Below are 22994 nucleotides of genomic sequence, written 5' to 3'. Positions count from 1 at the left end.
TGAAAGTGCGTGAACTTTTCTCTACATGAAATAAACTTTTCTCTGCATAAAACTGTGTGAACTTTTCTCTACATGAAATAAAATTTTCTCTGCATAAAAGTGCGTGAACTTTTCTCTACATGAAATAAACTTTTCTCTGCATATAAGTGCGTGAACTTTTCTCTACGTGAAAGAAACTTTTCTTTGCATAAAAGTGCGTGAACTTTTCTCTACATGAAATAAACTTTTCTCTGCATAAAAGTGCGTGAACTTTTCTCTACATGAAATAAACTTTTCTCTGCATATAAGTGCGTGAACTTTGCTGCACTATAATTTATCATCTGAGATGAGTGGGTTGCCATCAAGTACAACATATGTATCATAATGCCAACAATGGCCCCCTATGGAAAGAAAACAACAAGTGGTAGAATGTTGGGTTGTGTTATATGCTTTCTACGACTAGCCCACGTACTTAACCAGGGGGTTAGAAGGGAGGTGTAGCCCCTCCTTCGTTCCGCCAATTGCGTAGTGGGGGGAGTCACAGGGGCAAATGAAATGACACAAATGACAACCATGAACACTGAAACTAGTTACATTTCCTAACAGAAAGGAGCATGTTGATTCAACTAAGCCACAGGGGCAACACCAATTATATTTCCATTTTGAGTTTCTTGCTCAATTTGGGACAAAGTTTCATTTGATACAAAATGATAGCAAGAGAACTATTGTTCATGATATATGTTTCATAATGAGATTTTCCAATCCTCTGAGTGCACTGAAACAAGATCTCTTGAAGATGACGTCTCTTCTAGCCTTTTGTGGTCAACAAGGCAACCTGCAACACCTCCTACAATTTTGGACCTGAGGACACCCTAGAAACCCTAGGGTATACAGATGTGTGAACATTAGAAGACAAATTACAAACTTTAAAAATCTTGATGTGTCCCTCAATATGTTAAAGATTCATCTTTATATATTCTTTCCAAGAGGCTCCATCGGCCCTCTTTAGGCCGACTTTTCTTTAGCTAGCAAACATGGCCTTGGGAGCCTTCTAGACATTTCTAATTTCAAAATATTTTTTCTTTCCTTGATACAAATCCCCAAAAGGGTCTTTTACAATATGACAAGGACTCTTGACTCATAACAAACCCTAGGGGCATTCAATGGATTCTTGACCTCTTGACAAAGTGACTTGAGCATGAAACCCATGCTTTAAAAAAATCATTTTATTTCTTCTTTTTACAGATACATAAGAATTACATCTTTCCATGAGTCAAATGACAATTATTAAGACCAAAACTAGTTGCATTCATCAACATATTGAAGTATGTGGGTAATTTTTTGTAATGGAAGATTAAATGCTATCAGATTATGTTGAGTTCTCAAGTTATGAAGTGATTTCATTGGTTAAGATGAATAGGTTCTCAAGGTCTCAAGTTTTAAAATATTACTTGATTATTTTAAACACAAATAACTTCCTTATAACTCAATTGCACTAATATAATGTTTTTGTGGCTTCATGAAGTTGTTTCTCAACATACCTTATAATACTCACTAATAGTTTCTCTCATTTAATGGAGTGTTATAGGATGTTCAACCGAGTTGGTATTTTTCATATCTATCTTAGTAGAGTGAGGAAAGTCCAGGTAGGATAGAAGAAATTGACCAAACATTTGCTACATCATCTAACAGGGGAAGTTAAACTAGAGGTGAAAAGATTAGAAGAAAATTCAATAGATGCATAGAATTTTTTCTCGATAAAGGGAGCTCATGTTCTTATGATAATGAGAGCATAGATGACATTGAGGTACCCTTGATGTACAAACATCTAGTGAAACAATGGGCACCCAAGGATCTTCCTGAAATAAACATTGATTTTTTTGTCAGTGAAAGGATATATCACATTACCCCATCTTCATTACATGGTTTGGGGCTATTTTCCATGGGTGGCATAAAGGTATGTTATAGAGTATTAATTGACTTGATGTGATAATTCAGACCATGTTATGACTACAATGATTGGGTGCGGCTAGTCCAATATAACAAAAATATGCAAAGATATGGAGTGGCTGAAAATTATATACAACTAAAAGACAATGATGAAAATAAAGGCGCAACTATGTATATTGATGGAAGTCCAAAAGCAATAAGGAATATTACAAAGTTTATAAATAATACATGAAGCGTCACCACAAATAAGCAACCTAATTGCATATTCAAGGGATGTGAAGGAAACTGTGTATTCACATGTGCCATTAAATCAATAGTTGCAGGGGAAGAGTTTTGAATAGAATAAATACAAATATTGTTATTATGGGGGAAATATATATCAATTTTACCCAACTTGTAAGAAATTTTTATTGTATGTTATGTTTGTCATTTAGTACAATATATTATTATACCTCTTGTAAGTTGTGGAAACATTTTAATATGTCATGGTTAAAATATTGTGTTAGGTTGACCAAGGTAAATAGGCACGAACCTCACAGCAGGTAAACATGAATTTAGTTGTACGTAAAATACTATAACCATGAGATATATATACAAGTAGCATTTTATCCATTATAGAGTAAGTCAAATGCATATTTTTAGGCATCATATAACTAAATGAAAGATTTACTATGCATATGACCAACTTGAGCAAATGCATTCTTTCATCCTTTTCAAACTATTGTTTCTATACAATATGGAATATATATTGATCTTGCCATAATTCCTCTTGCAAGAGCCTTCCAAGATAATGAATTTTTTATAAATTTAGAACCTTTTGTATTGGCCATGATATGCCCGGAAGTTTCTATGTAAATTTAAACATTTGTCAGTAATGGTTTTCTTATTAATATAATGATGATTAAATGTGGAAGAATTGAAAATTACTCTTATTTGATAAACATGGTGATAAGGGGAAGGCACCAGCCTTAGAGAATTCCACAGATGCTCATGAGAAAAAGGTTAATGAAGAAGCAATTTTTATGTTTGTTGATCCAATCCAAGTAATAATGAAGCTTTGAATGAAAAAAAAACTAGAAAAATAATTCTTTAGTTCTGATTGAGCCTCAAACTGATGAGATAAAAGGAAAAATCAGAACCTTGATGCAACAACTTTGTCAGTATGTGGTGAGAAACTCATTCAATTATCTCATTTATTTGTTTAAAATTTAGTTATCTCATCCTTTATTAAAAAACTCTTTATTGTACAGGCATTTTTGGAGGAGCATGATCCTCATGCTATGACAATGGGGGCCAATATTGGTAGCAACGCCAATGCTCCACCTGTAAGTGAGTCACTGGTCATTGAGATCGGTATACCAACTCAACCACCCAAAGCAAGATATGCACACCTTGAACAACATACGTCAGGATCTACACACGATGTTGTGGATGCAGAGCATGATCTGATTGCACAATTTGAAGTGATCTTTCCTGGATCCCGTGTTACTAGCATCAGATCACTACCCATCATGTTTTTGGTAGATGATGAGAATGTCCCTATGAAAATAAAGAAACTTCCAGGTATTTAAGAAGTTTTTTAAATATTAAGTAAAACCTAAATGAAATTAACGTATAGTCTATGGTTATTTTAAACTAATGATCATTAGGGGAATTTTGAGATCTAAAATAGGCTTCCTAAGAAAAATGTACAACCAAAATAAAATTTATAAGAACCAATAGGATTCAAGATGATGATGTCAATCATGGGGGATGATTCACCATTTTTGGAGTAAAAATGTAAAAATATTAAAAAATAATAAAATAATAAAACTATTTTTTCAACTCATATTTTAAACTTATCTCCCTAAGGTTTGACTCAAATTTCAGGCGAGAGTACTCATTAGATGAAAAATTTAATTCCTCATCCAAGGAGTACCCATTTTGCATGCTTTCGATGGATTTTGCTACACGAAAAATGAGAAATACATGAAAAACATTATTGCAATCGCGTTTTTCATGTATTTCTCATTTTTCGTGTAGTGGGGTCCACCGAAAGTATGCAACATGAGCACTCCTTGGATGAGGAATCAAAATTTTCATCCAACAAGTGTTGTCACTCGAAATTTGAGTAAACCCATAGGGAGATAATTCAAAATATGAGTTGAAAAAATAGTTTTTTCTTTTTTCCCTATAAACTTTGATCATGTAATCTAATCTTATTTTATTATTTCCACTATTATTTTATTATTTCCTTAGAAGACCCATTTTAGATCTCAAAACTCCCCTAATGAGTATCGTTTTATAGGAAATGATGTATTTTATAGGCATTTGTATTACATAACCTTAGAATTATTTGGGTCGACCATTCACTCAAAATGGAAATCCCAAAGTTCCAAGTTAAAAGAAGAACTTATTAATAGGATGGTTCACCTATTCAATGAATGCACCTTCAACAAATTTGGATTTACCTCAAATGCAGGCCTACATTTAAAATATTTGTAGGAATGGTATAGGTCTCAATTGGAAAGAGTCAGGTGACATGAGCATGCTCCATCGATTCCAGAGATGGAGTGGAGGGTGCACGTGGTAGACACACAAGAGAAGGCACTTTGAGAAGTAGGGAAGAATCCACTCACACTAGGAAGGCATGAGGCACTTTTATAAAGTAATTGTGATTTTTTATCATCATTGCGACATCTAATTAAGTTTTCCAATGTTTTAAATATAGGATCCCAGTACTTCCAAATCCACACAGGCTAGAATAACCAAACATGGGTAGCATCATCTTGGCCTTGGTGGTTACTCGAAACTGGACACAAAAATTTTAAGTATATAAGAAAATAATTTGCATCCAAATTATAAATTGTTAACAATTTTAATTTAATATAACGGAAGAAGAAAAAATCATGTTTTGATGCAAAATTGCAAGGGACATAATTCAAAGAGGCTCCCGCATAGGAAGACCTAAAGATTGCTTTCAAGTACGACTCTCAAATTGTGGTTGAATGGAGGACAAGCTTGGCATCTTCACAGTCTTCCACCACCCAACATAACACTTAGGAAAATAAAAGAAATGAATAAAATTTACAAATCATTAGTTGTACAATTTATTGGTTATTATTTTTAGCCATAAAGTAATGTACTTGATTGTAAAAGGCAGGCAAGCAATGTCGATACAACACATGATCCTGCTTATGGTGGAGTGCTTGAACTTGAGATTGATGTTCAACTTGGTACTTGAGGTATTTCGTGTGTTGTAAAAAGAAAATAGTATGGAATACAATTAAAAATATTTAAATGCAAATGGTGTATTAATTGTAACCTTTCTTGTTTCTACACCATAGCATGTACAAGATGTGGCCAAAGAAAAGGAGGAACATATGGCCACATCTGAAATTATTTTGCTTCCCTCCATTACCGAATCAGGTAACGAACACTTTAATACTCTTTTTATTAATAAAAAATTGTAATAATAATAATTATAATATGAATTTAACTTTTATTTCTTGGTGCAACTGATGCGCAGCCCCACTTGCAACAACATAGTCATAGGACTAGGCCAACAGTAATAAATATTAAACTGGAGATCACAACAACTAAAGGGTGCTAAGATCAAGACATCCTCACTAACTTCATATTAAAAAAGAGAAATAAACATGATAAAAAATGATTGCACTTGTTTATTTAGAGCTTGTTTTTTGAACGCCACATTTCTTACTAAGAGATTGAATGCATCATGGCATGCACACATGTCACTTTAGACTATCTTAATAAAAATTTGTGATTTTTCCATTGCAAAAAATTAGAACAATTTTGTTTCATACTATGTAAACATATTTTTTGTGATACAAGGAGGGTGTAGAATACCATATATTTGATAAATTCTTGGTATAAGTCAATTAACTTTGTTATGAACATGAAGAGCCTATAATAATATTCCCATGTTAAACTAATACTTTACATAGTCTGTTCCCATGATAAGTCAACCATCTAATAACTGGTATATCTATCTCACTCCACCATACACTACCACACTCCTAATTTAGCTGCTAGCTACTCCTGCTTCAATGCCTAATCACAACAATTTTGTGATTATGATGACAATTTAAGTACATATGTGTGTAATGTCCATGATGGGACGTATGAATTGTCATCCCCAAATTTCCTGTCAATAATTATAACCTTAAATGGGATAGCACTGGTCTATCTCATCATCTCAAAATGATCCTCCAGATGGAAAATTATAATTTTTTTCATCATCACTTCACACTATCTCATGAATGAATCTTTCTACATATTATATGCATGAATTTATGGAAGGCAATCCGCTTTACCTATCCTATGATTTATTTTGACAAGTGAATAAAGGACAATTGACAGATATTTGTTGACAAGACCTCCTACTTATAAATTGTACTTTGTAAACATGTTCCCACAATCAATCATAGGTTAGGTAGAGGGGATGGTCTGATATAATTTCATGCATATAATCTGTAGAAGGGGTCATCTATGAGACAGTGTGAAGGGATGATGATAAACATGGTAAATTTTCATTTTTCCGGTCATTTTGAGATGGTGATGATATACCAGTGCTAGCCCATTCAAGGTTATAATCATTGACAGGAAAGGTGCAAAGGACAATTCATACATCCCATCATCTACGTTACACTCATGTGTACTTAAATTGTTACAATTTTTTTAGGCTACATATAAATTAGAAAATGAAACCAATATATAGATTAGTTACAATAAATATAGTATAAAATATAGTAGGCATTCCAACAGTGTCAACCAAGCCATCAAAAATAAAGAAAAATAAAAAGAAATGATTGTAATAGTTATATCATTAGAAACATCATGTACCATATTATGAAAACATATTTTTATGATCTTTTTTTCGAGATGAAGTATTGTGTGTCTATGATTAATGAATGAATGTTATATGTTAATTAATAATTGTTATATGTCTCTTTATGTACATGATGTTGTTTCATATTATGTAAACATATTTTTGATGATAATTTTTTTTTGATATGAAGTATTTTGTGTCTAAGATCAATGAATGAATGATTGTTATATGTTAAAGAATAATTGTTATATGTCTCTTTATGTACATGAAATTGTTTCATATTATGTAGACATATTTTTTATGATAAAATTTATTGAGATGAAATATTTTATGGATTTGTGAATGAATGGATGAATTCTTGTTATTTTTTTTTTATGTATCTTAATGTCTTGATTTCAACTATTTCCTATATAGTAGATATATTGGGTACTAGGGAATTAAGAGTGATGTTGGAGGGGTATGAGAGCTTCCACCTTCATGTGCTTGGCCCTGCTCAATAGAGAATAAATTAGGATTTTGATAATCTTGGAGAAAAACACCCTCAATCCAACATAGAAAAAACAAAGTCAATGTTGAATTCATTGTTGTTTCGTCGAGTGGAGGCAGGTTTGATCCAAGATTAAACTATTCCAACAATTTATTATGGAAACCAGGAGGAGCTCATTCAAGTATTCATGCATGCAATTATTTTTAATTATTATTTATTCATGCAATTAAATTTAATATTTGGTCAAATGTAATCTAATTTTTCCTCATTGGTCTCGTGAATATGTGTATGACAACTAGTTTCAATTCGGATGTTGAATTGAAACAACTATATGAAGAAAATAGATAGAAATAGTAAGGGTTTAGCTGAGACAACAAAATTTGTTTGACATTTGTGCTATATGTATTGGTTGAGTGGGAGTTACACAAAGTTTTATAAGAAATAACAAAATTCTCCATGAAAAAAATTCATGTAGTATTTGTCTTTCCTCAAAAATTGTGTTTGTATTTGACTAAAAGACCATAAATTGTAATTTTTCATTTAGGGTAGTAGGAGAAATTGTTACTCTATTAATTGGGCATAAGGCACTAGTATGTATTGTTTCTATTTTATTGATTGTTTTTTATCACATATAACTTCTCCTCCTTCCTTTGTTTTGCAGGGACTTTCAACCACATATCTAGATTTAAAAGATTAACTGCGGTTGGAGTCATATACATGAAAAAAACTCATCGAAGTACTACTCAACTTTAACCTGCCAAGCACTTGGCTTCCTGGTGCGTGATTTAGTTTTGTGTTGTGTTTGATTTCAAGCATTTTTTTTATTTCTACATTACAAATATTCCAAGACCATATATGTTGAGAAAAATTAGGGAAAAGAGAATTAGGGTTTATTTTATAATGTTTTCTCTTGTTATATTGACAATTCTTGTGATATAATGTTAGTTCATCATCATCATTATTTTTTTTTATCATCAAGACAATTCTAATAAAGAATATCACAATGCAAACAAGAACACCAAAAATAGGCTCCAAGCCAATGAAAAACCCCTCCACAAGGGAAAATCCAAAAACCTCTCTTCTTATATAAATTTAAGGAAGACTTTTAAGACCTTTGATCAAGACAACTCACCAAGTGATAGGCCAGCCACCCAAACAATAATGATTCTCTCTATAACTCGGTATTTTTCTCTTCTCTAGCTCAAATTTTAATGAAGATATCCTTTTTCCCATATGTGCGAGCTTTCTAAAAAAAGAATTGATGCATAAGACAACAAATAGACCTTCATGCCTTCCTCGATATCCTTCACCTATTTCTCGCTCTGAATTTGCCTCAACCTTATTGAAGAGACTGAATTGCATTTGTCACTCAAATGAGGTCCAATACCTCTCCTCTGTTCATAAATCTAGGGCATTATGTGAGTTAGATTCTTCAATTTGATTTCTCTTATCTTGACATTTACTTGTTAAATTATATGTTGATTATGTTAGTGTTCCTTTCATCAAATAAATTCCGACATGAAGATCACAAAGATAAGAATAGAAGATGTAGGTGCAAAACTAGGGAAAAAGCCCTACGAAGGAGGAAAACCATTCAACTCTTTCTCTAGTAGATTAAATCGGGTTAATACACACTTGACTCTTTGACTAAGGAAATAGACTTACGCCAACCACGAGACTAGTTCCTCCTGCAATTGTCTCTACAAACATGGTTCTTGGCTCCTTCTGTTTCAAATTCAAAATTTCAACCCTCCTTATACAATAGTCTTGGCCCTCCTACTTCAGAAATATTGGTCTTCCTACTTCAGAAATCTTGGCCTTCCTTCTTCAATAGTCTCATCCCTTTCTGTAATCATCTCTGCAACAATGAACTTTAGTCTCGCTATAATGTTCTCTGCAATTGACTTTTTTTACTTCCTCCCTATAATATTCTTCTAATGTTCTTAGCTTCCTCTCTATTTCTCAATCCTATAATAGTTTCTCTTACTTCTTGAGTGAATGCTTCACTTATCTCCTTCAAATGGTGAATAGGAGGTTATTTACATGTATTGATCACTGCGGATTTGAGTTGACATGAACAATTTGACTTGAACTTGACTTCTTGGCTTGTAATGGAGGCTCACTTAATTATATTCTATTTGGAGGCTAGCTTTGAAGGATGAATGGTAATCCTTTTATGAGATGGGGATGATTTGGTGGAGGAGATATTTAAACACACAAAAAAATTAATCATTTCTTGACCTTAAGGAGGCCAAGAAGGGTCCCTTACAAAAATGAGTTTGACTTTGACTCAAGAAAAATATTAGAAGCCTATAATGGAGGCTTTACCTATTGACCATTCACCCAAGAATGAAACCCATGCTTTGATAAGTTAATAAAAATACTTTTATTTTCTTTCTTATGACTCAAATACAATTATTAAGACCAACACTAGTTACATCCTTCAACACTACCCCTTAACTAGGGAGGTATTCATAATTTTTACATATAATTATAAGGATGAACTCAAAATGAATTATCTACAAAGATAAAGAGTCATACAATGCCCCCTTAACTCAACAATAGACTTTATTAGGTTCTTCTTTTCATCATGCTCATCATTAAGTCATTTTCAATATAGGTGAACATCTTCAACATTTTGAAGATTATGTCCCTACAAATCTAGTAACTAAATACAAATATGGGAGTATGAGATCAATACAGGGTTAGCATATCAACATGAAGAGAGTATCAATCATAAGTAGTCAAAATTTCATAGCTTAAACTTGAATAATCTTTCATATCAAACTTGATATCTTCTATTAGGGTTTTTGACATAATCCTTAGATTCGAAAGTCAAATACTAGGTATTAACAATTAATAGTAAAGCAATTATTTAAGTCTCGGAAGCTAGACTCAACACCCACAAAACAAAATATTGTACATCTAGGGTTTCAACAATATCCCTTTTAGAATTTCATGACAGACTTTACTAGGTTTTGTTACAATCCCTAGAACTAGAAAGTTTTCATCGAGAGTTTCATTCATACTAATCTTTTGCATGGATACAAACATTAAACCTTATCAATTTTGACTAGGGTTTCAATAATTCACCAAAACCTAAAGGTTTAGGGTTTTATGACAACCCTAAAAGATTAGGGTTTTACCAAAGTATTACCAAAAACCTAAATATTGTTAGAATTAAAAACCCTAAGTAACCTAGGGTTTCATTATTATCGACAATATATTCTAAGCAACAACAAGTTAGATCTTTATAGTGAACCCTAAAAATTAGGGTTTCCATAAAAATGGACAAATGAAAAGAGATATGACAGAGCTAGATTCAATCTAGGTATCGATCTTCCTAACAAGAATCTTTTGTGATTCAAAATCCTAAAAATAAAATAGTTAGTACTACAAGGAATTTTTTAAAATAATTTTAATAAATAAGTTCTTACAAATAGACATACCTGGAGTTTCTCCTTTTACAAACCTTGTAGGGTTTTCCCTTGGAGTGTTATCTCTCATGAATCAATATTTATACCTACAATACTTAATGGCAAGTACAACAAAGAGAACTATACGATAACAAAAATTATGAAGTCGATGTAGGATTTCCTAGGCAATTAAAGTTTGCAATTACAAACTTTGGAAATCAAAATATCTTTTAGAAACCTTATGACTAGGGTTATTCATGAGTTACCAAGGGTTTTACACTATTGGATAGAAACTAGAAATCTTAAATTTTCTAAACCCTAAGATGACTCAAATCTTGATCATACATATCTTATAAATGCATACCTTTTCCTTTGTTAGTTTCATTGAGCTTGTTTCCCTTTGCAAACTGAAGACAAGTTGTTGGATAACCAAAACATAAAATATAAAGGCAATACTTGTTGAAATATGTAACTAGGTTCGGTCTTCATAATGACATATGTAATCATGATTTTATGTAATTGATGTAAAAAAAGAAAAATAAAAGTATTTTTGTTATGCTTTAGACATGGGTTTCGTGCTCAATGAATTTTATTTTTGTAGATAAAGCTCTCATTGAGAGCTTATAGGGCTTGTCATGTGGTCTACAAGTCAAAAGAGTCTTTTTTCATATATGAGATACCCTTATTGGGCATGTTACATATTTATTCAAGTGATTATAAGAGTTAAAAGACCCTCCAAGGCCTTCTCAAAAATGCACAATTAAGTCGGTCCTCAAAAGAAAAAAATTTGATTTATCAAAAGGACAAGTCGACCTAAGGAAGATGTCAAGTCGGCTCATTTGTATGGAGAGATCACTATATAAAGGAGGACTCAGCCTCACGTGAAGGATCATCCATCAAGCATCCATGAAGAAGAAAGAAGTATGAAAAATGAAGGAAGATAGCCTCTTGATTATTGGAGACAAGGAGAATAATATCAAAGGACTTTATGTTGTTTTAGGGTCTCTCCTCCCACACATGTGACTATATTTAGGTTTTCAGTAGTAGGGTTACATTAGTCCTCTAAGGAGCTGAGATAAGGGTCAAGAAAATAACATCACTACTATTTGAAGTCATTAAGAGAAATGTGCAAGCATAATGAAGTTGAAGAGCCACATAAATCTTCCCAATCAACCTCACACGCGTGGCATCTTGACAACTACAGGTAGTCCTAAAATCAAAGGTTTGTAAAATGAGGCTGAAATTCTAGAGAATCTGAAAATACAGGTGCAGAAATCAGTTTGAATAGTGTTGACTTGAAGAGGAAAAAGTGTTGCTTTAAGGAAGCCTTGTCACTTGGTCTTGGATAGGTTCTTAGGTCAAGGGTCTTGGTCTTGGAATTCATCAATTGAAGATTCTATAAGAAGAAGAATTCAGTGGTTTTTCCTCTCAAGTTTGGAGAGGTTTTGGCCCTGACTGATAGCCTACAACTTTTGTCCTTTGTTTCATTGTTCTTTACGTTTTGATAAATGGTTGAAGAAGAGAAAACAATAATAATCAAGCTAAATAAGAACCTAATCAAGAAAAGTAAAAAGTATTCATAGGTAGTTGTCATAAGCTACAAAAATCACCTATATTGTTGCCCCTAGATTTATCAACAGTACTTAGATTAGATAGATGAGGCCTTGGTGCCAAGGATTGTAGAGAGAATTCCTCATTAATTTTTCACGATCTACATCGCTTTCTTGTAAAATTTTATCCTTCTAATTGTATGTTCGATGGTGATTTCTACTTATCTAAATAAATACATATTTCTTATTCACTACTGATTAGAATTGGACTTCATGAAGGTGACTATAAGAGGTATTCTTTGTTAGCATATCTTTACAAGTACAGAATTCGAAGCTTCCCATCACCGAACAAAGGAGATAGTTCCTTCTTAGAGACTGTATATTTTTGTTTTATGATCATGGAGACTATTGTTAGGCCTATGTCATGATTAGAAAAAATGGACCTTCAAGGGGTATAATGACTTTTATTAATATGATGCGAAAAATTATAATTGTAGACATACTTCTTGTTTGGTTATGTGGTGTACATGTCTTAAGATATCGACTAATTTCATCAAAACTTCTTTGAAGAGATATTCAAGAGAGATAATTGTAGCTTTTCTTGGATCATTAATTCTTATGGGCCTAATTTGTATATACATATATACAAATATTGACATTGCAACTCTGCATATAACTTATACTACAAATTGTATCTTCTAAGGTGACTGTAGGTAGTTTTATTTTTGTATCTCTTTAGGACTTCTGTCTAGTACTTCTAACTATAAGTTCATTGGATTTTGTAAAGCAATTTCTATAGGGAATTAGCGCATGTGATTCTGTGCGTGTGGATTATATGGAACTAGTTCATAGAGTAATAAGCCTTTTGTTTCATATTCTTTTATTTGCATAAGTAGTTCCTTATTTGAAGTATGTGGATGTCACAAGGGCATACTATGAAAGTTTCCTAGCATATGCATAGTTTAGGTGGAGTATCAACTAAATAAAATGGATTTCAATGGCTTGTAACTATATTATCCTCCCTCCTCGGCCGATTTGAAAATTAACTTATCCTTTGGCTACATGTCCCTTTCTTTACTTGTATAAACAATTCAAGTGGTATAAAATCGATTTCATCCTTAACAGTAATGCACTCACTATGAATGCATCCAGTGAAGGAGGGGGCTAAGTTTGGATTCATTTTAATTGATTTTCATGTCTACCAACTATAATTTGGGAGACAATTCAATATTCCACAATCAACATTTGTCTAGTAGTCATCAAATGGGTGAGTTTCATATGGTAAATAAATGATTGAATTACTAAAGTGATATTTAATAAATTATTGATTCATGATAGGTGTTGTAACATCATTCAAAATTTCTACATGTGTTTTGAACTTAAAAACATTCTTCTTAAGCAGTCTATTGCAGTGATGGAGTGAGCCCTTTGAAGAAGTGGTGAAGCCGTGTATAAAAGAAAATGGTGAAGTAGAGTAGACTCATGTTGGAAACACATTTTAGAGGCACTATAAGCATGATGTTTTGTTTGAGTTATTCACTGGGTGTTATCTCTTTCCCTCTATCATTGCATCATTACAATGTGTTGCAAGTTGTTACATAAATTAGTTGTATTTGCGTTGTAATGAATAATCTAGTCAATACCTATAAATTTTGTTTATAATGCAATGTTGTTTATATTCATTGAGCCTTTTTTTTTTAGTAAAAGGGACTTTATTTTTTCCCTTTCTTTAGAGATGGAGAATTTCTACTTCTTCCCATGTATTATAACAATTACTTTCTTCTCTGAAATTGGAACCATTCTGTCTTTTTTTCTTTTTTAAGGTCTGAGTTGTATTTCCCATTAAATTTTGTCCACAACTAGAAGGGCACAATTTTGGTACATAGAAATCCATGTTGAAATAATCACAATGCACATTGAAACTGGGTTCAATATTTTTAAGATGGCTTTCCTGTCTCGGTGTTTGGTGGAGCTATAACTGTTTCCAAAGAATAGCCTAACTTGAGTGGTATAATGTCATTTAGAGATATATAAAAGGGATGTGATGTATCAAATATATAAATGTGAAACAAATATGGATTCAAATTGACTACTTCCTATATATTGTAGTTAAAATCTATATTATTCTTTGGATGTCTAGTTGTAATTGGAACACATTATTCCTCTTCAGGAAATGTCAGATATTATTTCTCCTTATTTGTCATTTAAGAGGTGTTACTTGACAAGACTATATCATATGTTCTATGGATTATTAGTCTAGTTACTTTCGTTCCTTTTTAAAAATTGTTTCCAATGCTTTGTTTTTAGTTTAATGGATTATGTTATCTCACAAGTTCTTATGTAGATATTTTATTCAATTATTGTACCTAAGCCTCCACAGTACATAAATAGTCATGTTTTCTAGATATGTGGATATGATGTTGGCTTAGCATCAGATGTGGAGCTCTTTGTATCTTTCAATTAGTGTTAATTTCTAATATGTGGGCCTTGCTATGATTATGAGTGGAAAGATGGAAATCAATCTTGTCCAAAATGCAAGATTAGGTACAAGTGGCATAAAGGTTGGTAGAATTTTTCACTTGTTATTTGAGGAAGACCTATATTTCCTTTTACAGTTTTCCTTTTAATGTACCAATCTATTGTTTTCCACCTTCCCCAACCCCACTTATCCTATCGACATTGTTTTACACCTCTCGGTGCAATTTCTAGTATATTTATTCTTAGAAGGTTGTCTTATGGTGACTGATGTCACTTATTATAGTCTTCAAAATAGTATTGTGTATTATATTTTTTTGTTGAAACACAATATACATTCTTCCCTTGAAGTCACAAACCTAATCGTTGAGGTTGTTAGCCAGTAGAATCATCAGGGTAATGTTAGGGAAGGTGTGTGTGCCCATAAAATCACCTCTGCATCATTCTAATGATTAATCAATACAACTAGATCATAAGTAAAAACACAAATGTAACCTCTTACAATATGAGGGGTAACACTTAGAATGGCTAGATTTATGGTTCTTAGCATTAAAGAATTAAAACTTACTGTTTGAAAATATTAATAGTTGCTTATGTTTGCACACTCTGTATAATGAAGCTCTTAAGTTCACTATCTCCATGTAGATCTTTTGATTTCCTTTTACTTTCTATGTAACGTGGAGTGTAATAACAAAAGTTCTTAACATACATTTTTTTCTAATATAGTTCTCTTCTAATGGGATGTCATAGCTTTTGTTTCCCTTTTAGTGGTCCATAAATACATGGATTGAGAAATTCCTATTTTCCTCTTTGTTAACAAAGAAGTCTTCGAACCATTGTACCATTTTTGGAATGAAGATGATGTAAGATAAAAGGTTTCTTATCCACAACATTCACCTATTCTAAACATTAAATGTTGAATTTAGTATGATATTCTAGATGTTGCTAGTATTGGATTTTTGTATAGAAGTTAGTTCATTAACATTCAACTATATTAAATAGTTGAAACTAATTACATAACAATGATATCATATTTGGAAGGTTAACAAACCACTTTTATATTCATTCTTCATATGTGTTTGTACATTAAGGATGGCTGAAATGATTGCACCTACTCCAACTAACCATTTATTATATTAATTCATATATGTATCCATATTTTCCTAATGCCTAATTTCTTATGCATGATGACATGTTATGAGCCTAAGAGGCCCCTCAATACTTTGCAAAATGTACCTTTTAATGTTGTTATTCTTTATGTTATTCCTCTTGGTCATGCTACTTCTTACATTCTTGTTTGATATCTTGGGATGTATATCTAGTGACTTCCTCTTGACGATAAAATCATGTTGCCTCTTCAATTCTTTCCCAATGTTGATCCTATTTTGTTTGGTCAAAATCTAGTTTTGGTCTAAGTAAGAGAAGTTGGTTGAATATTAATCCCAACCCATACTATGCTAATGGTTTGCACCAATTTCTTGCACATTGTATCACTTGCCTTAATAACTTGTAATTTTAATGGGGAACGGGATTCCTATATTTGAAGAATGTAAGGTGGAAACTGCCACTTTATTTGGCAAGATAAAGTAGCATCATCCCCCTAGAAATAATTTTTTTCCCTCTAAATGTGACACAACTTCGTGTTTCCCTATGCACGAAGTAGAAATATTGTAGGAGTATCCCTTCTTGGACCTTAAATTCTTGCTACTGGTAAGTTTTATTATCCGGTTGGGGACGCGTGTGTTTGTTGAGGTGTTTCTTGGTTTATTGAAGGTGATTTGTAGTGTAGGGATAATTTTCAATTTGTACCACTATTGTGAAAGGTGTTTCCATCTATCCAAATATCCATTTTTATCTTGTTCTCTTACTTCTCTGGACCTATGGATCTAAATCTACAATTGGTGTGCTCCTTTTGATTTTTTTAGTTTTCCTTAACTTGATTAGGGTGGTTGCAACTTCCTTATCTAAGTTTTCTACTTTGATATTTTTCTTTGCCTTATATTTATAGTGCCCTGGAATTGTTAATCTATTATTTCCCTTTTTCATAATATCCTTATCCTTCATTTCCTCTTCGTTCTCCAAGAAATATTTCCTATCCATACCTCTAAAATAAATCCAAAATAAAATGTGCTCCCAGTTATCCAAAGTATGGAAAACGAGTAGTTGAATGAGCCTATGATGGGATAGAAACTCATGTTTACCCCCTCCTTTTCATTGGAAATCATTCCATTTATGGATTGCAGGAGGAAGTCTGACAGATTTATGGTCTCTACAAGTTATAAGTGTGGTTGGTGTCTAGTTGGTATAGGAGTCTGAAGTGATAAACATAAAATATACTTAACCTTCCTTCATAGGAGATGTTCTTTTAAAATATGATATGCTACCTCCTCCTAGATACCTTAATAATAATGCCTTTAGTCACAAATATTTCAAGTCCCTTAACAACAATCACATATCTATTTTTTCCATTTTTTTAAAAATTCATGGAAAATTCCCTAGATACATCATCACTATATCCTCTTAATTTGTTAAAATAATCTATTCAGTGGTATCTCTCAAAACTTTCCACCACCTCGGGGTGTTGGTAGATCCTTGAGGGATCAATGTGTTCCCTATGATTAAAGGTCTCCCCCATTTCAGAATCATGTGTTGTATAATTCTACAAGAAGGTTGTGATGTTGAGGGATTTTATATATGATTGAGGTCAAAAAATTATTTCGAGAGGAAAATCTCAGCTACACATATAAGTGAATTCCCATCTCTTTTAGAATAATTGGATCAAAGAGATACATTATAATATTGTATTCAGTTGAGGAGTGTTCTATTGGAATGGTTAATAAGAAATGAGTACATAACTTCCCTATCGCAGTGTATGTTTCCTAAAAATATTGTGGTGAATTCTCCCTTCTATATATGTAAACATTTATACACCCTCCTATAAAGCAATATGCAAAAATGTAGTGCAACAAAAACAAATGAAATGTAGTCAAGGAACATGAGTTGTGATTAGTTCAACAACTTATTGATAGATGAAAAAATAGACTTATAATGTGGTTTCATGATATGAGGTGCATTGGTGTTAGTGTTGGAAATGTCCCTATAGTACCCAATTTTGTAGTGTTCATTATCTTGTAATATCAAAATTCTATAGGAGGGAGATGAATTCTGATAGATATTTTGTTATGGGAAAAGAATGATGTAGAGAATCCATTCACATGGGGTTTTCATATGTTAACTTTCTTCCTCATAAAAGTTGCAATTCACTAATTGGGGTTGGTGTATGATGATTACAATGAAAGTCCCAATAGCATATTTATTATTGGGACTTATATCATCTTATTTCTCATGTAGTTGTTGGTATCATTGAGAAAAGTAGGATATATTTCAGCGATTAGGAGCCAAAACTCATTGTCACTTATTTTTTGTACTTGACATGTGTGATCAAAGGGCCAAATTTGGAAATATGGAACTATGAATTTCTATCGACGTTCTTTTGCTCCTGTAGCCACAATTGTTAGTATACTTATTCTTAGAAGGTGGTATTATAGTATTCAAAATAGTACTATGTATTAAATTTTGTTTTAAACGCATACCTCCATCAAATATTCATTGGAATATATATATATTTTTTAAACGTAGGCCTCCATCGAATATTCTACGACAGAGCTAGGTTGTCAAATATTCGATACCTATCGGTCAGAATGCTCATCAGATACTCGATGCTAGAATCAACGGACAAAAGAGTTACTCTGGATCTATTGAGTTTAGAGTAGATATTATAGAACTAGTGATTGTATCTTTCTCTTTTTCCCATCCCATATAATGGTACCAATTATATTCTTTATCACCATGGGCTCCCTCAAGGCCTTATTACTAATTCAACCATCTAATATTATGGAGAAATATCATGCCAAGCCCTTGTTCACAAAATATCAACCATACATCAATTAATCACATATTGTATCAATCATCAACATTTAGTGACCAAAATATAACTAACATTACTTTTATGTTATAAGCAAGAATATAAGCTATCTAAAATATGTGCATTAATTTGGTCATCTTATGTATATCTATCCATAAAGAATATAGTGAAACAATCAAATAATATATATGTTAAAACTAGATTCACTTATAAATATTTTTCATAGCATACATTAAAAGAATGAAAAATCATATTCTTGATGCATTTAATCATTAACTATTAACTAGTAAAACCATCATATACAACATATATCTCATATATGTCTGAAGTGATTGGAATATGTTAATATACAAATTAAACATGCATCACCTTATGTAACTAATAAAAAGAATATCAAGTCTTATTAACAATATCATAACCAATAAATTATCTAAATAAACTCATGTTGGGTTGACAATTCCTAAGCCAATGAGGCAACAAATCGACAAGGCACTACATACATCCTTCATTTGGAAAAATTCATCCCAAAGTTACTTTTACTCAAGGGAGGTTTTTTTATGTCTAGCATCCACATAGAGACACTTATAATTAATATAAAGACATGGCCTATTGATCACACATTGATTGACCAACAAATTTTCTTCTAGAAAACATACTTATTTCTTATATATCTAGTTGTTGGGCGCATTGACTTGAGAGGTATATTTTCAATTATATTTAATTCCAAGGAAGGGAAGGAAGAAGCAACATGTAATGTCCCACATTTTAGACTTAGGTAGCTAGAATTATATTATGATTTATATGGGTATTTCATTTGCTTTCTATTTGAGATAAATTATTGTATTTGATATTGTTTATATGTTGGTAATATATGATTTTTGTTATTTCATGTTTTTTATGATGATAGTTATATGATTCCTTATTTTGTTATGCAATTAAATTGTTTAAATTTGTAGTATGTGGGTACCAACACAAGATTTTGGTTATGTATATTTTCTTTCTAAGAAAACCTTGTGGGGAAACCCCCAAACACTTCCCTATATTTTATGGATGACACCCAATGCAAACCATTTGACATTAACTACGACCCTTGATTTTGAAAGGAAATCTAATGAGGCATGTAACAAGGGAAATTAGAATAGAGAATCAACATCAAATATCAAAGAGCGAATCCACTCAACCTAGCCCAATAGAATTAGTTAAATATACATATATTGATGCATTGCATGGCGAGATTTAATATATATTGTTCAATTGAACATTAATACTGAAAGAGGGAGTGTTTCTTGAAAATGTTGTGTGTGTGTGTGTGTGTGTGTGTGTGAGGAGAGAGAGAGAGAGAGAGAGAGAGAGAGAGAGAGAGAGATAGAGAGAGATTGGTAAATTGACATGCAAGTTGATATGCTTGTAATATCCAAGGTAAAATTGATGTTGTAGACAACAAAAAAATAGTTACAAGTTTTCTGTCCTATTTGCAAACTTAATTAGGTTTTCAATCACTACCATGATTTGTAGGAAAGTGTGTCTTTTTGTAAGAAGTGAGACCTGCCTAGTGCAATTATTAATTATGATGTGTATCTTAGAACAATAGTTACACTATATGGATAGGACTTAATGTTAGCATGTTGACCTTGGCTCTATCATAACGGGTGGATCCATTTAACATCATTATCCTTAAAACTTTGGTCATGGGTGGAAGGTTTTAGTCATTGTCCCCTAGATATGTGATAATAATTACCAATTTCCTACTAGGAAGCTTATTTTGATTGAAATCACACAACCACAGGGAGTTACTGCTTTGGGAAAGGCTCGACAAGAAGATATGTGTGCAAAGAGTGATCGAAACATTCCTCTAATCATGTAATCCATAACATAGAATACAAGAAGGAAATGGAAGTCATACCTTTTAATCGAAGTTTTAAGAGCTAGTTCATGCAACTGGCTTGAGGGACACTAGATCTTGTAGTCTCCAATCTCCATGTCAATATCCTTCACATTCACAACCAAACACTAGATCTTGTAGTCTCCAATCTCCAAGCCAAAATATTTCACATTCACAACCAATAAACAACACCTAAATATATTTTTCAAAGTTATGTTAGCACAATAATCAAATGATCATCATTGATAATTCATACATAACAAAAGTATACTTATAGGCACATGATGAACCTCTTCTTCATCAAGCAATGTTGGTTTCCTTTTCCTACAATGATGGCTTCTCACAAGATCAGAGCTCCTTCACTATAATGTAGATCCTATATCTAGATTTCCCATTGATATGACAAGTACACATTTGCCTTTAGACCTCCATAGGAGAATGAATCTGGATACTCAGGGAGGAGAGAAGTTAGGAAACTTCAACAATAATTCACCCATGGCCAAGTCATAAAGTTAATCCCTCAACCTGATCTCCTTGGGAATGAGTAGTGATAAAAATTTCAACATGAACATTGGTTGCATAAAGAGAAACAATGTCCCAAACCATGAATGCACACTAGTAACTAGAGGAGGAACATTGAATAGAAAGTGCTAACCAACATCCCTACTTTAAAAGTCTCAAAAACAAGGGTACAAGTTGTGTAACTTGGTTAACAGTATAAAGTCAAGTGCAATTGACTTAGATGAGGGTAAAGTAAGATATAACAAATTCCCTCTAAAGCAAGAGGTCAAAATAGAAACTAATGGGTGAAATGAATTACAATAAAAATCAAAGCTAAAAATTGGAGGAAGGAGCCAAGACTGTAGATTTGAATAGGAAGAACTCAAATGTTGAAGTTTAACCATGCTCATAACATCCCCGATTTGAGAAAACCCATGCTCATCTGTTGGGAGCTTGAAAATATTTTGGGGGTTGAGACGTCTATGTGGGCACTTTTCTCACATATAAACAATGTGTATTTCTGTAACTTAGATTCCTAAATTTTTCTTCTATTCTACCATTACTTGCAACAGCCACACATAAATATTAGATCTAACTGTACATTGATGAAGTCATAACATATGTACAATGGATCTAAATATATACATAAGAAGCAAATGACACATCCACATATAAACCATGAGAACAACATATGCATGAACACATAAAACATACAATAAAATATTTGTTAAATAAACTTTCCAAAATTAAAATATTGTTACTGATAATTACAAGTCAGAAGATCAAATTTATTTCAAACATCCATCGCACTAAAATAACTTCACTGTCAAATTAAATTAAAAATATAAAGAATAAAATATTATTTCAAAAAAGTTCGAATAAAGATAAAATGTTATTTAAAAAATTCTGCAATCTATGAATTCATCACAACCGAAAAGATATGTAATAAAAAAAACAAAAAAAATCTAACATCCACTGCACACTAAACTAACTTAACTGTGTAATTGAGAAGAAAATATTATTTCAAAAATTCCACCATCTAATAAATGGCACAATATAGAAAAATAAAATATTGTTTTAAAAATTAGCTATAGGTTCAACCGTCTTTGAACACAAAATGAACAAAATGGATCTCTGTTGGAATTTGAAATATTGACAAAAAATAGTTTTTATTGTTCGTTCTCTGGTTTCTAAGTTATAAAAAATTAATTAATATTTCGGTAAACCCAATTTGTGCCCAACTGGTTCTCTGGTTTCTAAGTTATAAAAAATTAATTAATATTTCGGTAAACCCAATTTGTGCCCAACTAAAACCAGTAACAAAATTAATATTAAGGTAAATCCGCTACCCTTTCACCTTTTCATTTTGAACACACAAAAATAATATTCAGGTAAATCCACTAACTTAACTGTAAAATTATTTCAAAAATTCCACCATCTAATAAATTGCACAATATAGAAAAATAAAATATTATTTTAAAAATTCTGTGAGTTATAGCTTCACGCTTTGAAATGGTCTTTGAACACAAAATGGATCCGTGTTGGGGATTTGAAATGTTGACAGAAAATAGTTTTTATTGTGGATTCTCCGGTCTGTAAACGCAATTTGTGCCCAACTAAAACCAGTAACAAAATTAATATTCAAGTAAATCCGCTACCCTTTCACTTTAGAAAGGCATTTTGAACACACAGAAATAATATTCAGTTAAATCCACCAATATGTACGCGATAAAAACCAGTCACAATAACTTGGAATGTAACATTAAAAATAAAAGCCAATTTCGCAAATCTTCTCGGGCATCGTTCCTGGTTCAGGACTTTTCTTCAAAGTTTCTCACGTGTTCTTCGTGATCGGAGTTTCACTTTTTTAAGTGCAGGAGTTATTTGACCAGAATTTTCCTAATTTTGTGGGTAATTCTTTCCACTAGTTAGATTATGTTAAAATTTGCGGTCGATAGTAAATGGTTTTTTTTTTAAATTTACTAATAATAAAAATTA

The sequence above is a fragment of the Pinus tabuliformis genome, chromosome X (genome assembly GCF_031772625.1).
Source record: "Pinus tabuliformis cultivar Carrire ecotype Pingquan chromosome X, CPIR1, whole genome shotgun sequence".
NCBI classification, from domain to species: domain Eukaryota; kingdom Viridiplantae; phylum Streptophyta; class Pinopsida; order Pinales; family Pinaceae; genus Pinus; species Pinus tabuliformis.
This window is presented reverse-complemented; position numbering follows the sequence as displayed.